The following is a 27,236-nucleotide window of genomic DNA, read 5'->3' on the forward strand; positions in this document are numbered from 1 at the left end:
GCTCTTTGCTTTCCATATTTTGGGAACATATGGTGTGGACAAAAACAAGAAAAAATAGTCTACTAAACATGGGCTCTAAAATGCACATCTTAAGAGCTACGGGCACTTATTCAGCAGAAGAGCTGTGTTTCACAGGAGCGAACATGAACAAGTGCTCGTAACTCTTCAGGTATGCACTTTGGAGCCCATGTCTACTGGACATTTGTTTTCTTTATTTTGGCTCATACTACCGCCTCACAAAATATGGAAAGCAAACAACTTGCTGTAGACGAGCTCTGTTTCACAGTATCAAAGATGAAGAAATGATCATTGCTCCTAAGGTATGCGTTTTAGATCCCTTCTCTACTAAACTTTTCTTGCTTCGAATGATCGTTCCAACTATATCCTTCCATACCGACCATTCCCCCCTTGGACATCCTGTATAAACCAGGGAGTGGGAACCTACCGATGCTACTCCATCCCTTCCCCTCTTCAAAGTGTGGACGATATTTCGTGTTAAAATGAACGTGATGCCTAGAACGAGTTACCGTTAGACCGTGGTCGGGCTGCTCTGGTGTTGCTGACGAAAGGTTAGTGACTCTGACATCTTCATAAGAGCAAGTGGGGTGTCGTGTTCGTCCATTTTAGTCACATAGTCATGTGGTTTCGCTGCAGCACAGGCCGATTTTAACATACTGATCGAGATCGTGATAGTTAAACCGCACGTGTTGATGTCAAATGTCTTTTCACAGTGTGTGAGGACTTTAAAGTGGTCACAATATGACGCATAGACATGCTCTTACTTCATATGCCACGTAAAGTGAATGGGCACTTGACACCCTGTTACTGTAGGTCGCATTTGGTCATAGTGTAAAATACTGTGTTCACAAGTGCGTTACTCAGTTGTCATGCTTTAAATGATCTTAGTTTTTTGTTGGACCCCCCTGGTCCTTACAACAGCCTTCAATCTGTCAGGCATGGAGTCAATCAGTTTATTTAGGGCATTGATGTCAATTTCATGGTGCCACATTTTCAGAATCACCTCCAACAGTTCATGTTTTGTTGCAGGCTGCTTCTTCTGAACCCCTTTCCCAACCATTCGCCGCAAATTTTGAACTGGATTAAGGTCTGGGGAATTTCCCAGCCATGGAAGTTCTCTGATACTCAATTCAGTCATCACAAATGTGACATTATAGATTTGAACGATGCGTAACAGCAGTAACCTTGGATATTGTATTACCAAGATTAAATAACCAAAACTCACCTTTTCTGATGTGTGGTTTGGAGCCACATCCTGTTGGAAAATCCACTGCGCATCTGGGAAAGCATCACAAGCAGTGAATATCAGACGGCGCCCAATAACAACTTCGTACTGATCACTTTTCATTGTACCCTGCACAAGGCGTTGGAAGGCTGAACAAAGTACAGCCTTCCAACACCTTGGTATGTCCTTGCTTCCCATAGTTACCTATGGAGCATGCTGGTTTGCACAAGCACTTCAGGATTTCATTGGGTTCACACCTGACGAGCTGTGGGTCTGTCGCCCATGATGCAAAATCGGCTTTCATCTGAAAATACCATAATTATCCACTGCACATATTGACGAACGACATAGCTTCAATGAACATACGACTAATCGGAAATAAAGCCGAAAGTATACTTCACAAACTAATTGCATTAATTCGACACGATACAGACTATCACTCTCACACATAAGAATGTACCACTATGCACTTTTCGAGTCGGTATTGAGCTCTGAAGTTAGTACATGGGCACATAGACTCGCTCTCGTCATGAACATGATCACTGTTAGGCGGGGGCAGAGGTGCCTGCTACTTAGAGTATCTGGGGCACTCGGCACCTCATCAATCGATTTGCTGTATGTGGTGCCTCGAATACACCTGATAGATATAACCATCACATATCGGGCTGCAACATACTGGCTGAAAATGGGTAGACCTGAGAGAGAGTTACAGATCACTGGGCAGCACAAAGAAGATAGGCGCTAACTAAAAAATTGATGTGTCGACACGGCAAAAAGAGTGAGATGTGAGTGATAAGGGCCTCGATTTCTATTTACTTTTCCCCATATCAGGGAGCGGTCACGGCTACGCCAAGACAACTTCAACCGAGGCAAGGTTCATTTTGTGTCTGTACACGGCCCTTATCCCATGCACTTGCAGCGCATGTCACTTTCAGAAAGCAATCGTTGCACATTCATGGAAATTGGTTTCCCAGAACACTTCCTTTTGAACAAGTACTTACGTAATGACGTAGAACACTTGACAGAAACAACACTATATGATGCACTGAGGGACCCAGATACATGGACGCAGTCGAACGCAATCGCCAACATTTCAAAAGCAGAACAGGACATATACAAACAGACTCATCAATACAGAAGGAGCAGACGATGAAGACAGGACGACCTAGATAGTACGAGTAACTCCAGTACCGACGATGAAACTCGTGACGGTGACAAGATTGATATAACATAGACACACCAAATATACATAACAGCCGGCCGAAGTGGCCGTGCGGTTAAAGGCGCTGCAGTCTGGAACCGCAAGACCGCTACGGTCGCAGGTTCGAATCCTGCCTCGGGCATGGATGTTTGTGATGTCCTTAGGTTAGTTAGGTTTAACTAGTTCTAAGTTCTAGGGGACTAATGACCTCAGCAGTTGAGTCCCATAGTGCTCAGAGCCATTTGAACCATTTTTTTATACATAACATAAAACATGTAAAACACACAGAACTACTCATGTGAACATTAGTCAAAGATTGCAATCAATATCTTATTATGAATGAATCAAAGTAAAAGTAGAAGTAATTAGAATAGTCCATGGATAGATATTGTTCCAGAATCCACGTTAAACTTGTATCCAACATTGTTAATAGTTACACATTGTAAATGTAATAATATGAATGTAATATAAATTTAATATAAAGTAAGCAAGCAAACAGTGTAAATACATAACAGAAACAGATCATGCATGTTACGCAGTTACAGAAAATTAATAGGACCACTACTCAAAAAAGTCTAGTTATATTCCACAAAAATGTTTTTACAACGTTGATAATAGGTTAGTGATGGCTTATTATTTCTCTACAGCTATGTAGGAACGGTATATGGCTTAATCAGATTACATTTGGGCAGGTATTGTTCCAAAGCCCTGCAGAATTTGTTTACTAACTAAGTGGTAGTAGTAGTTATGTAAGCGAACAAAAATCAACTCATACAGCTCTCGCCGGCCGGAGTGCCCATGCGGTTCTAGGCGCTACAGTCTGGAACCGAGCGACTGCTACGGTCGCAGGTTCGAATCCTGCCTCGGGCATGGATGTGTGTCATGTCCTTAGGACTGATGACCTCAGAAGTTAAGTCGCATGGTGCTCAGAGCCATTTGAACCATTTTTGTTTATTGTTTCAGATGTAGTCTCCATAACTGTTAATGCGTTTAACCCACTATGACACAAGATGGTCAATACCTCCATAGAAATATGTTTGCGGTTATTGTGGAACCATGATTGTACCCAAACATGAACCTCTTTGTTCAAAGCAAATTGACGACCACGACACGAATGTCTTTCTTCAGAGCTCCAAAAATATGGAAATCGCGTGGGAAGAGATCGTGACTGTATGAAGGCTGTGTAAGGGCTTCCCAACGAGGTTTCTGCAGCATACGCGGAACAACCTTGGCCACATGTGGGGGTGGGCCACATGTTTCGCCTACGCTCTGTCATTTCGCTGAGTTTGCTCCGGATAAAGATGTACACGTCTGGGTACAACAATCATGGCATCGTAGGCAACTGCAAACATTTCTCCTTGAAGGCACTGACCGTCTTGTCTGACAGTGGGGTATGTGTACTAACACTTATGGCGATTGCTTTTGGAATAATAAACAGTTTACTTACTTTTTTTCGTCTGTCTCGTTTCCATTAGACTGTCCCTTATATTACACAAACAACATGGACCACTCCGGTCGTTTTTCAGTTTCTAGGGGCTGTAGCAATAGTAGTGACGACAGTATATTTGCCTTCATTTCACTTATGGGAGAAAATTTATTTTCTCGGATATTATTCGCATGAAGGAACTGAGAGTAAGCTGTCGTCCGTTACAGAAACGTCAATAGCTCTCTTTTAGATTTGCGGATGTGTACATTAACTGAGGGTCAAAGTGTCACACTAAATGTGCATAAAGTGATAATTTGTTGAGAAAAGAATTCCGACACAGGATTTGAGAAACTGCAGACGAAATTTAGGAACTTTGTATCAACAACGAAGACAGTTACAAAAAAACACACTGTAAGATTGTCAGAGGTTCACGAGCAATAACAAACAATTTGAGCCTTGTACATCATTACTGTTGCAGAAGAAAGTTTTGAATAAGTAGCGGTTGGAAGGAAAACCAGGCTTCACTCATGGAATCTCTTCACTAGTGGACGCAGCCATGAAAGGCGAGAGTAAAGCGAATATGAAATACAACAATTCAGTAAGTAATGTACAGGGTGTACATAAAGACCGGGCACACTTTCAATTATTTATTGCACAAGAACCAAACATTGAACAGATATCATACATAATGTCATATTGAAGAGGAACCCTGAAAGTTTATTTTTTTTTTTTTTCCATGTGTACCGCCACAGCGTAGTTTGGTAATTTGCCGATAGTCAGCGCTAGTCGCAAACATGGCGAGTTCAGGTGCGGAGAGAGCTTTCTGTATGTTGGAGTTCGACAAAAACAAGTGAGCTACAACTGTTCAACGGATGTTTAGAACCCAGTACAGTAAGAAGCCACCAACAAGGAAGGCCGTTTACCACTGACACAGCAAATTCGTTTCGACGGGTTGCTTGTGCCCGGCAAAGAGAAGTGGACGTCCCAGTGTGAGTGAAGTGAATGTGGAGCGCGTATGACAGACATTCATAAGGAGACCAAAGAAGTCAGTGCATCGTGCATCCCGTGAACTTGAAATGGCTCCAATGACAGTGTGGAAAGTCCTGTGACAGAAGCTGTCTATGAAACCATTCAAACTGGTGCTAGAGCAGAAGCTCAGTGACAAAGACAAAGACAAGCGTTTTGAGTTTTGTTCGCAGTTGCAACAATTGAATGAGGATGGGGATAGAGTTGTTGATCGCTTAATTTTTAGCGACCAAGCCCTTTTCACACCAGTGGGAAAGAGAACAGGCATAATCGTTGAATCTGGGATACAAAGCATCAACACGAATGCATTCAATTTGAGCGTGATTCCCCCAAAGTAAATGTTTTCCTTGCCTTGTCACGTCGAAAACTGTACGGACCATTCTTCTTCACCGAGAGCACTGTCACTGGATATTCCTACTTGGACATGTTGCAGCAATGGTTGATGCCTCAAATGCAATCGGACTCTCCGTTCATCTTTAAGCAGGATGGGGCTCCACCCCATTTTCATCGTGAAGTTCGTGGGTACCTGAACACGGAGCTGCCGCATTGATGGATCTGCCGTGTTATGGAAGAGAACAGCTGTTTCATGAAATGGCTTCCCCGATCACCACCTCTCACTCCGTGTGACTTTTTTCTGTGGGGACACGTTATAAAGGCCTGGTGTATGTACCGCCTCTACCACTTCATGTAGCAGAGCTCTGGGAGAGAATATGGGAATTGGCTGCCACAGTCGATGATGCCATGCTGGGACAGGTATGGAAAGAATTCGATTATCACAATGACGTCTGCCGGATCACTCATGGTTCACGTATCGAATGTTTGTATAAAAAACTTTCAGTTTCTCTTCAAAATGCAATATGTATGACATCTGTACAACGTTTAGGTCTTGTGCAATAAATGATTAAACGTGTTCCCAGACTAAATGTACACCCTGTATTTATGAACTTATATAACATAAATTTTATACAAATGTTTTTGAAAATAAGGAATAAATTTACAAGTGATTCAATGCTCAAAATTTTGATGTATTTCGGTCGCTTAACTTGATATATTAATGTATAAGTTTTTCACAAAACTGAGTATACTACGATCGTTTTTAGACATATGTGGTTTCACTGAACAGCTCTCGGAAAAAGAATGTTTGTACTTATCAACAGGCGTCAGATACCGGTATATGAAATTCTCCTCAGACACGTTTTTGTGTGAAAGATGAGCTGTACAAACACAGGTACGACTATAGTTCCTGAAGGATTTAAAAACGTTGATGTTGAATTAATGCCAAATTCCAAACAAGACTTCAACACGGAAAAGTCAGGGAACATTTGAATCAAGTTGATGTGTTCCGAATTCTCACGTTTGTTGGAAATACTTTGAGAAAATAACAACCTAGAGATGATTATATTGATTTTCTTTAAAATTAAATGCGACCTCTCTTGTCATAGCACCATGTCGGCGGATATCTTTCCATGCTCTAGGGTATCTATCAGGCAAAGTGGATGACAAACATAATGTTCTGCTTGAAAATTTTTATGTTCAGTGATAAATTTGAAGCATCGCAACAAGAAGATATGTATTTTCCTTGTCACTCTGTACTCCGAAGCATGATTCTGTGTCCCTTTTGTTGTCGAAGAACCGTGTTTGGACTTAAGTATCGTCTAAAAACTTTATAAATATTTGGACGTCATTATCGTTTAAAAACTTTATAGAAATCAGATTGTGTTTTTGAGACATCCCTCGTGCGACTTCACAAAGAGTGAAAAATCATATATGATATCTGCTTCCTGTTTTGTCACCTTGGCCATCTTCAGTAGTAATGTTCGTTCTGATTTAAAATGAAAATGATTAATGCACTGAATCATGACTCAGAACCATCAGACGAAAATATTAAAAGTGTTCAAGTTGAAATCGATTAAACCTCAGAAACTATTATTAATGTGAGTGAACAGTTTATTCCTAATAAAATAAGAGTATCCTTTACCAGATTTGATTTGACTGGCAGGCTCCACGCTGTAAATTACTTACAGTGGATGAAAATGAAACGTCTACACTTGATTGTGACACAGAACCAAAGTAGTAAATGATGTGCCTGAGAGCGGCGTCAAGCTCTTGGAAGTCTTTAATAAATAATTTACAAAAATGAGAAAGGGAAGTAGTATATGGTTCGGGATGTATACGCATGTTGCCATAGGTTTTCTGGGTATAACAATAAACTTTACAAAAGGATAATTTCTTTAAAAATAAAATAAAATATGAATGTCTCATCATATTTGCCTCTCAAACTTTCTGCGTAGTAACTTTACAGATTGTACTATTAGGATTAACATGGAGATATTAATAATCACTCACACTCCATGTCCAAATACAGAAGCACATCAGAAACCTACTGAACGCAAAGAAACGCCTGGACTGTCTCCGAACAAGTACCGTTCTCAACAGTACATTAACCATAAACTCCTCCAAGTACTCCAAATAAACCTATTTCCTACTATCCAGTCCTGACAACCTGAATGAAGCTAAGCACTTTGCATTCCAAATGGCTCAAATGGCTCTGAGCACTATGCGACTTAACTTCTGAGGTCATCAGTCGCCTAGAACTGAGAACTAATTAAACCTAACTAACCTAAGGACATCACACACATCCATGCCCGAGGCAGGATTCGAACCTGCGACCGTAGCGGTCGCTCGGCTCCAGACTGTAGCGCCCAGAACCGCACGGCCACTCCGGCCGGCCTTTGCATTCCACCTTTCAGATACTTTTACAACCCCTAATGACGACCTGCAGCTTGATTACTATTAATACCATGTAGTCCATGAGCGAATTAACACTCCCATCCACCTCTTGCTCCAGTTTCCAGTAGATAAACCACATATCACAAACAGATATTAATACTCTAATCATAGCACAAGAGATCATACAAATAGTACAAAAAAAACTAAACACTACTCCTGATAACGACGATATTACGTATCGGAAATTTTAAAAATGCCCATGCACTTCATAGAAATCCTTGCCAAACTCTACAGTTTGATCCTTCATGCAGGCTACTATCCTATGCCGAGAAATTTTCCCATATCCTACTATTCCTTAAACCCAAAAACGCTACCAGTGCCATCTAATTCTACCGACTCATCGGTGTCAACTCGGTGTATAGGAATGTCTTCAAATCCATCCTCTTGTGGTCGTACAAACATACCGCCGTTTGAGTCTCGTACAGGTTCCCGCATGGAGGACATAGTGATAAACATCCCTGGGGTTATGAAGCAGCTGAATGGGTTGAAAATAAATATATCGCCAGGTCCTGATGGGATTCCAATTCGGTTTTACAGAGAGTACTCTACTGCATTGGCTCCTTAGTTAGCTTGCATTTATCGCGAATGTCTTGCCCAACGTAAAGTCCCGAGCGACTGGAAAAAAGCGCAGGTGACGCCTGTATATAAGAAGGGTAGAAGGACGGATCCTCAAAATTACAGACCAATATCCTTAACATCGGTTTGTTGCAGGATTCTCGAACATATCCTCAGTTCGAATATAATGAATTTCCTTGAGACAGAGAAGTTGCTGTCCATGCATCAGCACGACTTTAGAAAGCATCGCTCCTGCGAAACGCAACTCGCCCTTTTTTCACATGATATCTTGTGAACCATGGATGAAGGTTATCAGACGGATGCCATATTCCTTGACTTCCGGAAAGCGTTTGACTCGGTGCCTCACTGCAGACTCCTAACTAAGGTACGAGCATATGGGATTGGTTCCCAAGTATGTGAGTGGCTCGAAGACTTCTTAAGTAATAGAACCCAGTAGTTGTCCTCGATGGTGAGTGTTCATCGGAGGTGAGGGTATCATCTGGAGTGCCCCAGGGAAGTGTGGTAGTTCCGCTGTTGTTTTCTATCTACATAAATGATCTTTTGGATAGGGTGGATAGCAATGTGCGGCTGTTTGCTGATGATGCTGTGGTGTACGGGAAGGTGTCGTCGTTGAGGGACTGTAGGAGGATACAAGATGACTTGGACAGGATTTGTATTTGGTGTAAAGAATGGCAGCTAACTCTAAATATAGATAAATGTAAATTAATGCAGATGAATAGGAAAAAGAATCCTGTAATGTTTGAATACTCGTTTTGTAGTGTAGCGCTTGACACAGTCACGTCGATTAAATATTTGGGCGTAACATTGCAGAGCGATATGAAGTGGGACAAGCATGTAATGGCAGTTGTGGGGAAGGCGGATAGTCGTCTTCGGTTCATTGGTAGAATTTTGGGAAGATGTGGTTCATCTGTAAAGGAGACCGCTTATAAAACACTACTAAGACCTATTCTTGAGTACTGCTCGAGCGTTTAGGATCCCTATCAGGTCGGATTGAGGGAGGACATAGAAGCAATTCAGAGGCGGGCTGCTAGATTCATCTGTGGTTCATCTGTAAAGGAGACCGCTTATAAAACACTACTAAGACCTATTCTTGAGTACTGCTCGAGCGTTTAGGATCCCTATCAGGTCGGATTGAGGGAGGACATAGAAGCAATTCAGAGGCGGGCTGCTAGATTTGTTACTGGTAGGTTTGATCATCACGCGAGTGCTGCGGAAATGCTTCAGGAACTCGGGTGGGAGTCTCTAGAGGAAAGTAGGCGTTCTTTTCGTGAATCGCTACTGAGGAAATTTAGAGAACCAGCATTTGAGGCTGACTGCAGTACAATTTTAGTGCTGCCAACTTACATTTCGCGGAAAGACCACAAAGTTAAGATAAGAGAGATTAGGGCTCGTACAGAGGCATATAGGCAGTCATTTTTCCCTCGTTCTGTTTGGGAGTGGAACAGGGAGAGAAAATGCTAGTTATGACACGAGGTACCCTCCGCCACACACCGTCTGGTGGATTGCGGAGTATGTATGTAGATGTAGATGTGGTATAATGGCTCTGTCAGTCTCGACCTGAGGTCAGTTAATTACTCATGGCACTCTGTGTGGCTAGCTGAACTAATTGGACAAAATACAGTCGCCAGATTAACGTAGCTCTACGATTCCTCCGGACGAGTGACACCACACATAAATCGAAATGCAAAAGCTCTGGATGAAAGGGCATCTGTTGGATCCTACTTGCAGGACTGGACAACGGCGTGACAGTAGATCGATTCTAGAGCTACAAGATGAGTGTGTGTTGCAAAACACATTGTGTTATTTGAGATCGTCATGTAAGAGAATTTACGAACAGAGTAATCCTGTTAGAAACGCTATATATTCTTAACGCATTTCAGTTCACAACTTGTACTGATAAACATACTCAGAAATCCAATGAACATGGAACAAATCAGCACAACTGCAATAAGATTTTGTTATGAACGGAGAGTTTGTCTGCCTAATGCAACATGTTTGGTGCAGCGACAGTGACTTCAAAGACATGTGGACCTGGCGTCGTTAACAGAGGCACATTCTTCATGGAGACGACCCATAACACATACCGCTGACTTTGCACGAGGCGTGACTAACAGTGTCTTTGTCTTGCCTGCTGAGCATGATCTTAACGGCCTCACTCTCATTTTTCTGTCCAAAGGAGCTGCCACTGCGCAAAATCGTCCTGGCAGGCAGCCGAAGCCCATGAGTCGTCAAATGTGCACCGAGTTTTTCCGCCATTCTCTCTCTCTCACTAACGTCACTACTGGTTTCAAAAATATATCTATAAGTCCATAACACTGATTCAGTAACACATGCAGCTGTATGTAGCGAATGACGACTAACTCATGTAGCGTAACCACCTCCTGTACTACCAACTTAGCAACCACAAATCTGCCATCTTTCTGTCTCTTAAGACCTCAAGAAAGCATAAATTCTGATCTTTTCAAACACCACAACCTTCCACTTCCAACAAACACTAAGTCCACCTTACGAGGGTGCTTTGATAAGTCTGGTAAATTTCCGCAAAAGAATGGAATATTTTTGTTATGTCTTCATAGTTGGTACGCTTGATTATTCCAAGGATCGTATAAAGCATTTCAGCACTGTACAGCATACATTTCGTTGTTGACAGGCGTCTGAATTGGCAAATGTGTTGACTGCGATCGAAAACGGAGAAAACCGAGTTTCCTACTGTTATTAAACATTTTCACTTGAAGAATTGGTCTGCCGTACAAATCAAAACAGAACTGTATGAAGTTCACACCGAGTCTGTACCATCATTGAATACTATTCACTTTTCGATTAATGAATTTAAGCGTGGTCGTACAAGCACCAATGACGAAGCGCGCTCCAGCCGTCCAGTTGAGGTCACCGCAAAAAAGGCCGTTGATGACAAAATCCATGATATGGTAATGCAAGACCGCCGAATAAAAATTCGTGAGTTTGCTGAGACTGTATGCATCTCAGCTGAGCGAATGCATAATTATCCTCCACCGAGAATTGGCTATGAAGAACGTGTGTGCGTGGTGGGCGCTGCAAATGCTCACAGTCAACCAAAAGTGCATCCGGTACAAAAATTTCAACACAATGTCTGGCGATTTTTAAACACAATCCGCAAGCAAGACTTTTTGCGCCGATGTGTGACTGTTGATGAAACCTGGATCCGTCATTACAAATCAGAGTAAAACGACAGTCAAAACAATGGACAAAGGCTATTGAGTGCCCACCGAAGAAGACGAAGATCATTTTGTATGCTGTAAGTTGTTGGTCACTGTTTTTTAGTATTCCCTAGAAATAATCCTCATGCATTACTTGGAAAAAGACCGAATCATAAATAGACCCTATTATGCTTCATTGCCGGATGGTTTCAAACTTGCGTTGGCTGACAGAAGAACAAGGTTGGCACTCAAAAAAGTGCTCATTCGTCAGGATAACGCATCATCCCACACATCAGCGATAACAATGATGAAAGTGCATGTGTTGGGCTTTGAATTGGTTCCTCATCCACCCTATTCACCAAACGTGGCCCCAAATGACTTCTTCCTGTTCCATAACTTGAACCTTTGGCTTGCTGGGAAGAAATTTTCATCAGGTGAGGAAGTGATACTTGCAGTCAACGAGTATTTTGCAGAGTTTGACAGAACCTATTTTTCTGATGGGCCTGGAAAGCTGGAGGATCGCTGGACCACGTGTATATCCCTCAAAGAAGACTAGGTCGAAACGTTATGTGAGTTACTTACGAAATAACCATTTTTCTTGCTTTTCTACCAGACTTACCAAACCACCCTTACTTAATTTCTATCCCACCGCTCTTCCTATGTAAACATAAACAACGCTAATTCTCACATTTTCCATCCCAATGAAGATGTGCCTTACGGCTCTGTTCTTTCTCCACTCTTGCATTTCTCTACACTGCCAGTTGTAACATAATAGGTGAAACTGTGCACCTAGAACGAAGTCATCCACAACTACATAAAGCTACTAGCCACTGCGTGGGTAATTTTTACCGATATTTAATTTTTATGTTAATTTAATAATAATTTTATGTATTAATAATTGTAGAGGATTTGAATAACATAATGCAAAACAGGCAAGAAAGGATGAACAGTTGTTTTGACGAGCGATTGCTGTTCCGGTTCATGCAATATACTAAAATAAAAATAATTGTAACGAGAAAATATAATAGCATGTGAAAGAATAACTGTGTACAGAACTGTGTAATATGTTTGGTTTAAGAATTTGTATATTGTGAAAAGTGTTTCTAATCGAATGATGGTCAGGTATATGGATGTTAATGTGAGTAGAGGAGTGTGTCGTGACAAACGCAGGACAGAGACGCAAGACAGAGATCGTAGTCTTTTTGTGCTGGGAGCTGTGCGGGTAAGGTGTGCTAGAACAGCCTAGGGACACCTGTTTTAGTTTCGAGGTAGGATCACGCCTATAGAATTATTCTGAAACTAATCTTCGGTTTATCAGCTTGTGAGCTGAGAACATAGTGGAATTTACAGAGACTGTGATGTGGTGAACTGTTCACTGCCTACCACTGTTGTGCTAAAACTATTTATAGATTCGATTGGACCACTGTATGTCGAACCATCATTCATAGCTAAGCAAGGTTCTATGAATAAAGGAACGATATAAATCTAACATGTGTTAAACATACATTAATATCCTTAATTCTCGTTTCCATTGCCCAATTTACTCGTTTATCTGTACTTGACTGACTGATCTCATACTCCACCTTAATAATCGTTAGTCGTAAATGTAAGGGCGTAAAGCAACGATGTGCAACGAATTCGCTGTACAGACGAGTCTTGTTACAGATTGTGCACTCGCCCTCTGCTGGACTGCTGGCAGCAATAGTTGCACAATAAGCCTAAAACCCCTCATTCTGTCCACCGCCTCTAGTACGCCGACGACACCGTTTTCCTAGCCCAATATCCGATCCTCCAGAAATCTCAATGATCCTTTCCAATGAGTCTTAGTTCTGCATACAGCATTACAGAGACAGCATCCCTATGTGGAAGCCATGAGGAGAGTGAATGTTACCAGCTTGCTTTCGTGATTTTCATATGGCCCCAGCACTTGCTATGATGGTGTGGGATGCCACATTGTGTGCTACACCCCTGGAAACCCAACGTGGTCGTATCCGGTTCACAGCGCCGGTAATTTGGACAAGAGGTGCTGCATTTCTGACGTGTTAAGACCAGCGGCTGGGCGGTGTCTTTGAGGTTTCCGTGACGTTATGTTTCAACAAGACAATGTAAGGCAACAGGTTGCCCATGGTGTCCTGATATACCTTGATGCTGTTTACGTGGCCAGTACCTTTTGGAGATACACTACTGGCATTAAAATTGCTACACCAAGAAGAAATGCAGATGATAAAGGGTATTCATTTAACAAATATATTATACTAGAACTGACATGTGATTAAATTTTCACGCAATTTGGGTTCATAGATCCTGAGACATCAGTACCCAGAACAACCACTTCTGGCCTTGATACGCCTGGGCATTGAGTCAAACAGAGGTTGGATGGCGTGTACAGGTACAGTTGCCCATGCAGCTTCAACACGATACCACAGTTCATCAAGAGTAGTGACTGGCGTATTGTGACGAGCCAGTTGCTCGGCCACCATTGACCAGACGCTTTCAGTTAGTGAGAGATCTGGAGAATGTGCTGGCCAGGGCAGCCGTCGAACATTCTCTGTATCCAGAAAGGCCCATGCAGAACTTGCAACATGCGGTCGTGCTTTATCCTGCTGAAATGTAGGGTTTCGCAGGGATCGAATCAACGGTAGAGCAACGGGTCATAACACATCTGAAATGTAACGTCCACTGTTCAAGTGCCGTCAGTGCGAACAAGAGGTGACCGAGACGTGTAACCAATGGCACCCCATACCATCACGCCGGGTGATACGCCAGGATGGCGATGACAAATACACGCTTCCAATGTGCGTTCACCGCGATGCCGCCAAACACGGATGCGACCATCATGATGCTGTAAACAGAATCTGGATTTATCCGACAAAATGACGTTTTGCCATTCGTGCACCCAGGTTCGTCGTTGAGTACACCATCGCAGGTGCTCCTATGTGTGATGCAGCTAATAGTCCATGCTGGTGCAAACGTCGTCAACTGTTCTTGCAGATGGTTGTTGTCTTGCAAACGTCCCCATTGTTGACTCACGGATCGAGACATGGCTGCACGATCCGTTACAGCCATGCGACAAGATGCCTGTCATCTCGACTGCTAGTGATACGAGGCCGTTGGGATCCAGCACGGCGTTCTGTATTACCCTCCTGAACCCACCGATTCCATATTCTGCTAACAGTCATTGGATCTCGACCAACGCGAGCAGCAATGTGGCGATTCGATAAACCGCATTCGCGATAGGCTACAATCCGACTTTTATCAAAGACGGAAACGTGATGGTACGCATTTATCCTCCTTACACGAGGCATCACAACAACGTTTCACCAGGCAACGCCAGTCAACTGCTGTTTGTGTGTGAGAAATCGGTTGGAAACTTTCCTCATGTCAGCACGTTGTAGGTGTCGCCACCGGCGCCAACCTTGTGTGAATGCTCTGAAAAGCTAATCATTTGGATATCACAGCACCTTCTTCCTGTCGGTTAAATTTCACGTCTGTAGCACGTCATCTTCGTGGTGTAGCAATTTTAATGGCCAGTAGTGTATCTCCTCTACTGAAAGCACCTGGTCATGAATTTCCTAAAGACTGGGACGCCACCGCTTGCCAGCCGCTATGGATATGTTGTCTAGATCTGTAATCCTAGCTCACTTCGATTCAATGCCCAGCCGGCTTGAACCATTATTGTTGCCAGAATTCTCAGCTCTGTATATTGAATTTTACGCTCTGTATTTCTCCAAGTCATCTATAAATTTAATTATGCATTCTTCCTTTTACGGTATTTACGCACAATAAGTAAAATTCGTTATTTGCTATCCTTCATTATGTTGCCATTTTACTTAACAGCATTGTATTTATGCATGAAGTGGAATCTCCTGCTTTGGAAAAGACAGCAACAATGTTTGTAGACAGGTATATCCCTAGTATCTAAGTTTCAAGATCCACAGCGCATACTGTCAAGAACTTTCGGACACTGAATCGAACTGAGTTATGGTTACAAATCTAGATAACACAATCCATAGCGGCTGGCGAGTGGTGGCGTCCCACTCTTCCGGAAACTCATGATCAGGTGCTTCCAATAAGGGTTTGGCAGGTAAATGTCATCTTAACTGCATTGCCCGCCAGAGTTTTAAGGCGGCAGAGGATCTGCAATGGCACGCTCTCTCCGAGCACATCAGCACGCACAAGTTTATCTAAGCGTTAGTCTCAGTTTCCATCGCCTGGCTGATAAGAGCGTGCTTGGCGGTGCAGTCAAGATACGGATATCTTGCAATTCTGTAGCCACTTGTTGATTTGGAATAGCAGTCACCAAACTGTGAGTAAAAGGAGGGAAGACTAGAATTTAACATCCAGCCAACAATGAGATCATTAGAGACAGATCAAAAGTTCGCACCACAAAAGGACAGGGAAGACAATTGGTCGTGTCCTTTTCAACGGAATTTTCCCTGCAATTACCTGGAGCGCTTTACCGAAATCACGCAAATTTTAAATCACGATGACTGAACGCGAATCTGAACGGTCAACCTCCAGAATGCGACTCTATAGTTGAATTCTTTTATCTTGGCGGCTCGCGCATGCCCGCCCAGACGCGGGAGATTGCTGCGTTGCCAGTTGCACACGACGCACGCGCCAAGAGAAACAGCGCCATAGTACAGTATAGTTCGCAAGCTTACGTTTAGGGGGGAGCGCGCAGTTTATGAAGTAAAGCCACCACGGCCGCATTAACCCTTTCGCTGCTACAGAGACGTGCTCCCCGCATTCCGCGCTGTGCGCGATTTTGTCACTGCACTGATCGCCTGGGCTGACACATGGTGTTTCCGACTGCTTTGACACACTTATCATTCGATTCCGCAACAACTATTTGGCCCAAAAATTAGATTTTTACACATCTTCTTGACTGATACCTTCCCCCCACTTCCTTTGACTGACTGAAGTGCTTTAAAATAAAGCCAAACGCACCCGGTGTAAATAAAACTTTTATTACAGTCGCGAAAGACGGAATATTTCTCAATATTACATACGACACCTATGTGGTGCTTAAATTAAATGAGATATTGTTATACAGTAAATTTTATATGAAATTTAGGTATCTTGTCCACATTTCATTCTCAACATTGTGGCAACTAAAATCGACCATACGGAAAGTATACTCTATGGACTTTTACCTCTGCAAACTCTTCAAAATTTCGTGCAATGGTTTACTACATTTAATGCGGCACAATAACTGGGTTGAACATCGAAACAAAATTAAGTCATTTATGGAGGGAAGGTATCAGTCAAGAAGATGTGTAAAAATCTAATTTTTGGGCCAAATAGTTTTTGTGAAATCGAATGATAAGTGTGTCAAAGCAGTGGAAACACCATGTGTCTGCACAGGCGAGCAGTGCATTGATGACAAAATCGCGCACAGCGCGGAATGCGGAGAGCATGTGACTGCAGCAGCGAAAGGGTTAATGAAGAGACAAAGCACTAGAAATTTCAAAAAACTGCATTTAAACGAATAAAATTCGTGAAGTAAGACACTTCGATATTGTTTTAAAATAAAAAAAAATATTTAGCACCGCACAAGGTTTGAACTCGATACCTATCAACATCTAATCCAACGCCTTAACCATTACGCTAACGCAGCTTGTCCTGCAATGTTTCTCCATAAGGACTCTAACACGTCACGCAAAATTCTGACAAACACTGTTGGTATGCCTATGAATTACTCGCACTTCGTCGAAGTACAATAGGAAATAAACAGTTACCGCTGTTCTTTATTGCGAAAAAGCGGTTCGTGAAATTGATACAAACACCTTTCCTTGCTATCGCCTGAATTAAGAGTCTTATTGCTTGTTTGGTTTAATTAATTAATAGAAAATGAAGCAATTGGCATAAAGAATGGTTTTTCCAAACTTTCAAAAAACAAAGTCTGCTATCAAGACATTGCTTTTGTTCTATTACTTTATTTATGACTCAACGTTTCTAAAACTGAAGACACTCGTCCGTGCTCTGTACTACAGTCGAGATCTGGCAACGTCGTTCTCTGTTCATTGGCTGACTGTATGTTTTGACGTCAGATGCGCAGAACGAACCTAAACTCGGCCGCCAAGATATATGACGCGCACTTTAGTGTGCTAACCACTGCGCCAGTTTGCTCAGTATAGCTGTATTTAATATTGTAAGCAGTGATAAGAGTGAAAACAAGGTGACTTTTTACCTGGACGCATTAGAAGACAAGACTACTGTACTAAGACAGTGATCTTTGTACGCCAGGGTCGTTTGTCGTCGATGCGTCGGTGTTCGTTACGCCCGGTGAGGTTGACATGGCGCGATTACAGTGCTCGAGTGTTATGCATGTAAACAGTCGCGAAAATTTACACGTTCCTGAAGATACTCGCAGCGATGTCGTTGTTGCATTAACAACCAATTTGTTAGGTTTTCAATATGATCTTATTGTGGAAATTACAATTAAGGTTCACAAAGCAGAGAAAGCGCTATGACATTTCATTTATCGCCAATGAAATCTGATAGGTGTAAAAATAAACCAAGGGGTGTTGGTCAAGTGACACAAGAAACAAACAAGTGTTCTGGCAGGACAGTTAGACGTTAAAGGTTGTGTGGCGGTGAAATATCGCGACAAACATGGAAGGCTGAAAATTCGTTATATTGCCTCTTATTTAAGAAAATAGGTGCAGGAAGCGAAACGTTATATCTGTCGTCTCCAGGATTAATCATTTAGACACCTAACAGGTAGGCCTAAATGTGTTGAAATAACATATTTGCTAAACACGGGAACAGACGAACATACTATGAAAGAAATAGCATTACCAGTTTAACAAAGGACCTGTGTGTTGACTGAGATAATATGAAAACTGGTTATGAATGACAAGTACAGAGTGGAAAAGCTGATTTCTAAAAAACAATTATTTGGAAGAAAACAAACCAAAAGAAAGTACACAACACAATAATAAAATTATTGAGTAAAGGTGACGTAATTGCTTCACACTAATATAAGCAATGCTTACATTATAATTACCACGGCTTAAATTAAGATATCTTGTCGAGTGGCAAAATTTGAAAAATCTCTTTATGAATACTAGGGTAGCTTAAGAGCAGCATAAGAGGAGCACATACGGGAAATTCTACTCAGAAAACAAATCAAAAATAACAGCATACATTGTGACAGACTGATGGGATTCGTAAACAGATTTTGTTTCTTCTGCATAAATACTGTTTGTAGTCATATATTACAAGCATCATTTTCTATGTTCCCACTGCCGATATTTTTCCCCAGACGTCTGGAGGTAGCTTTATAAAATCGCTTTAATTTCCCACATGATTGTTTTCAAATGGTTCAATTGGCTCTAAGCACAATGGTAGTAACTTATGACATGTTTGTAGGAAATGATTTCGATGCAGAAAGAGAGGTAAAAAAAACTAACATACTGATCTGTGTACGTGTCACATACACACTGAGGGGAAAAAAACGCATCACCAAGGAAGAGTTATGTGACAGAAACGAAAGTTGGTAGTCGTGTTTCCACATCTGAAAGACGATGTCTACTCAAGTTTTGCACCAGTCGCATGAGCGAAACACTAGTAGCGCCACCGTGAAGATGCAAATCAGGTTAGCTTTAAATACACACTGTAACGGTCGTGAGCGTTACTTGCCTTTGAGACTGAACGTAGTGAGTTGTTAGTCAAGATGATTCGGCAGGAATGTAGCCACTGTAATGATTACTGGCAACGGTGGTCACGAGAACGTATGCTCGCAAGAACAACAAAACATTAAAAAAAAAAAAAAAACATTATAAGAATAATGGAAGGGGTAGATAATCGCAAATCATGTAGACCGTTGTTTCAAGAAAGGATGATCCTGCCACTTCCTTGCATATATATACTTGAAAATATAATGTATTTAAGGCAAAAGTTACATACAAAAAGACCACCCATCACTCAAAATCACACAATACACAGCTATGATACAAGACAAAAATTGGATGTACATGTTCAAAGCGCCAACACAAAGTTATTTCAAAACGGCCTCATCCATCCCAGTATCAAACTATACAATGCCTTACCAGATACCATGAAACTCATAAAAAAACATTGGTCACTTCAAATCTAAACTGAAGTCGTACTTGGTTGATCACTGGTTTTATGCAGTAAATGAATACCTACAAAACTAAATTTTTCTGTGTTAACCGAATGTAGTCTCATTCAGAAGAACATTCGTATTTTATCTCTCTGTATATAGCGTAACAACATTTATTTAAGTATTCATCATTAATTGATGTATTAATGTGTGTTATTATGTACAAAAGTATATTATATGTAAAACTGTTAATATTAACATAAAAATCCAAATATCTCTTGCACATTGTGTAGATGTAGATGAAAATGGATCAATAAAGCAATCAATCAAACAACGGGCTCCATACAGCCACGCGGCGCTACCGGGAGGGAAGACCACAGTGTTCGGCGTATGGCTCTATCGCATCGTACTGCATCTGCAGCAGCAATTTACGCAGCAGTTGGCACCACAGTGACACAAAAACTATTATAAACCGTTTACTTCAAGGACGGCTTCGAGCCAGACACCCTGTAGCGTGCCTGACCCCAAAGCACCACCATTTGTGACTTTGGTAGTGTCAAGTGACACCTCATTGGAAGGAAGGGTGGACATATGTTGTGTTTTCTGACGAAAGCTGGTTTTACCTCAGTGCCATTAATGGCCATGTGTTGGTTAAAAGGCAGCCAGTTGATGGCCTGCAAACAGCCAGTCTGTGTGCTAGACACAATCGACTTGCACCTGAAGTTATGGCCTGGAATGCGATTTTGTGTGACAGCAGGAGCACTCTTGTGGTCGTCTCACGCAGCCTGATTGTAAAATCTTATGTCAATCTGGTGATTCGACCTGTAGTGTTGCTATTCATGAACAGCATTCTGGGGGGGGGGGGGGGGGATGGTTCCAACAGGATAACGCTCGCCCACACATAGCGCTGTTGTATCCAGTATGCTCTACGGAATGTTGACATGTGGCCATGGCCTGCTCGATCACCAGATCTGTCTACGATAGAGCGGATAAGGGACATCATCGGACGATAACTCCAGCGTCATCCCCAAGCATTATTAACTGTACTTGTGTTGACCAACGAATACCAACTGGCATGGAACTTCATCCCACATAGTGACATCTGGCATCTGTGCAACACAATGCATGAACGTTTGCTTGCTTGCATTCAACATTCTGGCGGTTACACCAGTTGTTAATGTAAAAGCATTTCACATTTGAAAGGACTTATCTGGCACCTACATTAACCTATGATCTTGCAATGTTAATCAGTTAAATATGTTACCTAGACAAATTTATTTCCGAAAATTCAATACTCCACGTTAATTACCTTTTGGTGTTGCAATATTTTTTCCGTTGGTACAAATTTTTCGCAATATACCATAATTTTGTTCTATAAAAATAAAAAAAGCACCAAATAAATTTAATTATTTCACTGCAGCACCTGAAAAACACAACACCTTTTTTTACCCATCATCTTCATCGTCTCTGAGAGCAGTGTTGTTGTTTCTGCTGTTCTTGTGTTTACTGATCTGTCGCTTTTTTACCCTTAGTTTATATGGCACAGGCACATTGCTTCTCAGTTAAGCATAAAATTCTCAGTGCTCTTCAGTTATAAATTGGCCGCAGGTCCTTGAGTTTAATGCCTTGATTGGCAGGCAGTACTGGTGGAAAGCTGATAGGCATGTTTTGGATATCTTACCATTCTTTGCAGTGATTTTTCCTTTGTATTGTTTCATTTCTAGTTTATGTGAACATGAAATGCACTGTTATCCTGGTAAGCATGGCGTAATCGTGAATCTCATAGCCTGTTGCATTCTTACAAAGTTGTTGTCATTGCCTTTCTTCCTAAATATTTGACAGTTCTTCATATTTTCAACAGATACAAAATCTTTTTGGGCCACCCGTTTCAAACGAAAAGGCCGTTTCTTCTTGCGTGCTTCTACTACTCGTAATTTGTACCAACATTTTGGTGTCCATACTTCAGAGACTTTTCTTTTCATCTCTTCTATAACACCAAAGTCATGGTCACAAGATAGTAATGTATGCCCATGTATAGGAAATTTATGTTCAACTGCATGAAAATTTCCATACATGAACACTATAGTATGAGATGGATACCAAATTTACATTTTTGTTTTGTTGTAATCTCATCTGACTAAATCATCATGCTTTCATTGACCCATCTAGTTGTTTGAGGTATGGATGTCAATATCATAGTAGTTCCTGTGATACCCATACAGCAATATCCTCTGGTCACATACGCATGTGGGATTCTCCTTTGAGCAATGGAGCCAAAGATTTTTTTTGTCACAATTGCTTGGAAAACATGCCACTGGTATGTACATATGCTGTGGCTGGGCTTTGCTGCATAGATACATTTCCAGTGTGGTACACTGCTTAAATGTGTCCGAACTGGACTCGCCAAAATGTAAATTAAAGTTTGCTTAGAAAAAAATGTGTATGAAGGTAAATTTTGTTGGTTCTTGTGCATTACCAGTACAACTCTCCATATATAAGTCATAAAGCTTTCTTCAGAGAATGTTGGACACAGGTAAGTACTCTTGTGTAATGACTCCTGTATTATGGTATTCTATTAATGAAATGTCTATATACAGCTTTGTAAATGTCTCAGTATTAAATTTCCTATGTATGCTGTTCCAAACTTATGATTAATACTTTAAAGGAAAATATCAGAATCTGAAATTACTGAAGGTTTCAACAGAGTAGACTCCATTGTTATCTATAAATAATAAATGGTACCATGTTGAAACCACTGACATGTTAGTCATATGTTTATCCAGTCAACAATATATTTCAATATTTTACATCCAAAGTGCATTACCTGAGTTATTAAACTCCACAAAAGTCCAAAAGTCAAACTTTCTTCGAGCAGAATATCTCTTGTTCTTTTGTTCAGTCATTTTCTAAAGGTTACCTGGCTCTTGCACTAGAGAATGCTTAGTTAAAAATACACACAACAACTAATGGCCTCTGTGGTGTAAGAATGATGATAATGTTTGGTTTGTGGGGCACTCAACAGCACAGTCATCAGTGCCCATAAAAAGTCCCAGTTTTTACGCAATCCTTTTTTTTTTTTTTTTTTTTTTTTTTGTACAGTCCATTCTAGACACAGTCAAGAATGACAATTATGAAGTGATGAGGACAACACAAACAACCAGTCCCTGAGCAAATAAAATCCCGGGAATCGAAACCTGGACCCCGTGATCCAGAGGCAGCAATGTTAGCCACTAGACCACGAGCTGCAGACGTCGTGTAAGAATGGAAACAGATACACTATGTGATCAAAAGTATCGAACACCTCCAAAAACATACATTTTTGATATTAGTGCATTGTGCTGCCACCTACTGCAAGGTACCCCATATCAGCGACCTCAGTACTCATTAGACACGATGAGAGAGCAGAATGGGGTGCTCCGCAGAACTCATGGACTTTGAATGTGGTCAGGTGACTGGGTGTCACTTACATCATATGTCTGTATGCGAGATTTCCACACTCATAAACATCCCTAGGTCCACTGTATCTGAAGTGATAGTGAAGTGGAAACGTGAAGGGACATGTACAGCACAAAAGCATACGGGCCAACCTTGTCTCTTGATTGACAGAGACCACCGACAGTTGAAGAGGGTCATAATGTGTAACAGGCAGACATCTATCTAAACCATTACACAGGAATTCCAAACTGCATCAGGATCCACTGCAAGTACTATGACAGTTAGGCGGGAGGTGAGTAAACTTGGATTTCATGGTTGGGTGGCTGCACATAACCCACACATCACGCCGGTAAATGCCAAACGGTGTCTCGCTTGGTGTAAGGAGCGTAAACATTGGCTGATTGAACAGTGGAAAAACATTGTGAGGAGTGACGAATCACGATACACAATGTGGCGATCCGGTGGCAGGGTGTGGGTGTGACGAATACCTGGTGAACCTCATCTGCCAGCATGTGTAGAGCCAAGAATAAAATTCGGAGGCAGAGGTGTTATGGTCTGGTAGTGTTTTTCATGGAAGGGGCTTGCACGCCTTGTTGTTTTGCATGGCAATAACACAGCACACGAATACATTGATGTTTTAAGCATTTTCTTGCTTCCCACTGTTGAAGAGCAATTCGGGGATGGCGACTGCAACTTTCAACACGATCAAGCACCTGTTCATAATGCACGGCCTGTGGCGGAGTGGTTACACGACAATAACATCCCTGTAATGAACTGGCCTGCACATAGTCCTCACCTGAATCCTATAGAACACCTTTGGGATGTTTTGGAACGCCGACATCGTGCCAGGCCTCACCGACCGACATCAATACCTCTCCTCAGTGCAACAATCACTAAAGGATGGGCTGCCATTCGCCAAGAAACCTTTGAGCCCCTGATTGAACATATGCCTGGGAGAGTGGAAGATGTCATCAAGGCTAAGGGTGGGCCAACATCATACTGAATTCCATAATTACCAATGAAGGGCGCCACGAACTTGTAAGTCATTTTCAGCCAGGTGTCCAGATGCTTTTGATAACAAGTGTAATGTACTCCATTATTTAGCAAGTGATAGCAGATGGCATCAGCAGTCACTCAATTGTATAACGTCATTTTTTTTTTAATGTGGTTTATGTAAGGACCACAGTCTTGGACGCAGCCGCCTTGTGCGAGAGGGAGCTGGAGTTGTCTTGGAATGCTGACAAACTTCGGTGTCAGTATACGCCAGCCACAGAGCACCTTCATGCACACAGTAGTCACATCGGGCCACTGGCCGCTTGCACGGGCAGAACTGTTTCCAACACGAGTGGTTTCGTCGCTGAATTTATGTCCTTTCTAGCTCAAAATGGACTCTTGACAAATTCATGTTTTTTCATGGTAGGTCATCAGACACAGTTATGTCAGGTCGTCGTTTAGATTAGATTAGATTAGATTTACGTTCATTCCGATTGATCCGTAGTGAGGAGGTCCTCCAGGATGTGGAACATGTCGTAGCAAGCACATTATTCTAAGTTTTTTTATAGAAATAAAAATGTGATGGTTAATAACTCATAGTTCTCGTATTTCTGTACCTCATGGGCCCAGTAATCCTGAGGAGGCTATCAGCCGAGGACATAAAACTCGTAACCACCTTATAGTTATCAGCTTCATGCACAAGACCACAAAATTGTAAGATTTATGTACAGGAGATATCACAATTGGAGCACCAATCAGACAGGGGCACCCACCAATTCCTTGAATAGGTGTGAGCTGTCGCGGGACCCAGTGGACGGCGCACCTCTGTCACATTCAAAATGCCATGTGGGATGTTGATAACTGATCCACAAGTGATTTCCACAATGCCTCGATAATGATTCGGTGTTGTTCACAGAGCGATCACTGCCACATTATTCTTCATCATTGAGACTTGTGCGCCACCAAATCACTCTGTCGTATGAACCTCCATTGTTTCTGTATACTTCCACTCAAGAAAGGCTGTTGCTTCGCTGTTCCCTTTTAAATCAGAAAACGGATTAACATTCGATTAAAAGCACCTCATTTTAAACATGCAAGCCCTGAGTAGTATTTGGATGGACAGACACAGAGAGAGACGGACAAAAGGGCTCTGCGAAAATAATGTTAACCGCTTTGATAGATCTGTAAAAAGCACTGAAAAGTACTGCATCAGAATTTTTTATGTGAAATTTCTTAAGGTTTGTTTAAATTAAATACACGTTATTAACATTATATACATTTATTCTTTACATTCACATATTTGCAGCCCTCTGCCGCTAGAAGGCCTCGAATTGTAGTGTATAACATGGCGGTGTGTAACGTAACTGTCGGTACGTGAGAAACAGTGTGCTGTAATAGAGTTTCGAATTCCAAGAGTTCGTCCACACATGATGCACCCTTTCCTTCTGCACAATTCCAGGCCACACACAAGCATTGCGACATCTGCAATAATCCAACGCCTTGGATTCACTGCCATCAATGGTCCTCTATACAGTCCCGACTTTTGATATCGAGGCCTTCACTATGGTAGTGATGAAGCAGTGCAAGCAGAGGTGAGCCTATGGCTCCATCAACGAAGTCAGACATTCTGCAGTAATAGTGTCAACAATTTTGTCTCTTGTGGGAGTAATATGTTCGTTGCCAGGGTGACTATGTTCAGAAATAAATATGTAGGCATGACAAAATTACAACGCAGAATGTTAATAACGTTTGGTTTATTTAAAAAGCTCTAAGAGTTTTCACATAAAAAATTCGGAGGCATTACTTTTCAGCACGCGCTTGTAATACATTTTCTAAATAAAATATTTTTTATTATAGTGTTTGAATCACTGCTTGGAACGGATAAAAGTTTTTCGTTTTTTATGGATTTTTACTGACTACAACAAAGCATATGGAGGATTTATAATATGTTTTAGCCATGTATTTGTGTATGTGAGTGGCTATGTTAATCCCTGGTGATCAAAAGTCAGTATAAATTTGAAAACTGAGTAAATCACGGAATAATGTAGGTGTTGTTGTTGTTGTGGTCTTCAGTCCTGAGACTGGTTTGATGCAGCTATCCGTGCTACTCTATCCTGTGCAAGCTTCTTCATCTCCCAGTACCTACTGCAACCAACATCCTTCTGAATCTGCTTAGTGTATTCATCTCTTGGTCTCCCTCTACGATTTTTACCCTCCACGCTGCCCTCCAATAATAAATTGGAGTTGCTGACACGCTGCAATATGTTAAAGATTTATAAATTGGTGATCCCTTGATGCCTCAGAACATGTCCTACCAACTGATCCCTTCTTCTGGTCAAGTTGTGCCACAAACTTCTCTTCTCCCCAATCCTATTCAATACTTCCTCATTAGTTATGTGATCTACCCATCTAATCTTCAGCATTCTTCTGTAGCACCACATTTCGAAAGCTTCTATTCTCTTCATGTCCAAACTATTTATTGTCCATGTTTCACTTCCATACATGGCTACACTCCATACACATACTTTCAGAAATGACTTCCTGACACTTAAATCTATAGTCGATGTTAACAAATTTCTCTTCTTCAGAAACGATTTCCTTGCCATTGCCAGTCTACATTTTATATCCTCTCTACTTCGACCATCATCAGTTATTTTGCTCCCCAAATAGCAAAACTCCTTTACTACTTTAAGTGTCTCATTTCCTAACCTAATTCTCTCAGCATCACCCGACTTAATTCGACTACATTCCATTATCTTCGTTTTGCTTTTGTTGATGTTCATCTTATATCCTCCTTTCAAGACGCTATCCATTCCATTCAACTGCTCTTCCAAGTCCTTTGCTGTCTCTGACAGAATTACAATGTCATCGGCGAACCTCAAAGTTTTTATTTCTTCTCCATGGATTTTAATACCTACTCCGAATTTTTCTTTTGTTTCCTTTACTGCTTGCTCAATATACAGATTGAATAGCATCGGGGAGAGGCTACAACCCTGTCTTACTCCCTTCCCAACAACTGCTTCCCTTTCATGTCCCTCAACTCTTATAACTGCCATCTGGTTTCTGTACAAATTGTAAATAGCCTTTCGCTCCCTGTATTTTACCCCTGTCACCTTTAGAATTTGAAAGAGAGTATTCCAGTCGACATTGTCAAAAGCTTTCTCTAAGTCTACAAATGCTAGAAATGTAGGTTTGCCTTTCCTTAATCTTTCTTCTAAGATAAGTCGTAAGGTCAGTATTGCCTCACGTGTTCCAGTATTTCTACGGAATCCAAACTGATCTTCCCCGAGGTTGGCTTC

This window comes from Schistocerca nitens, chromosome 5, assembly GCF_023898315.1.
Source record: "Schistocerca nitens isolate TAMUIC-IGC-003100 chromosome 5, iqSchNite1.1, whole genome shotgun sequence".
In the NCBI taxonomy this organism is placed as follows: Eukaryota; Metazoa; Arthropoda; class Insecta; order Orthoptera; family Acrididae; genus Schistocerca; species Schistocerca nitens.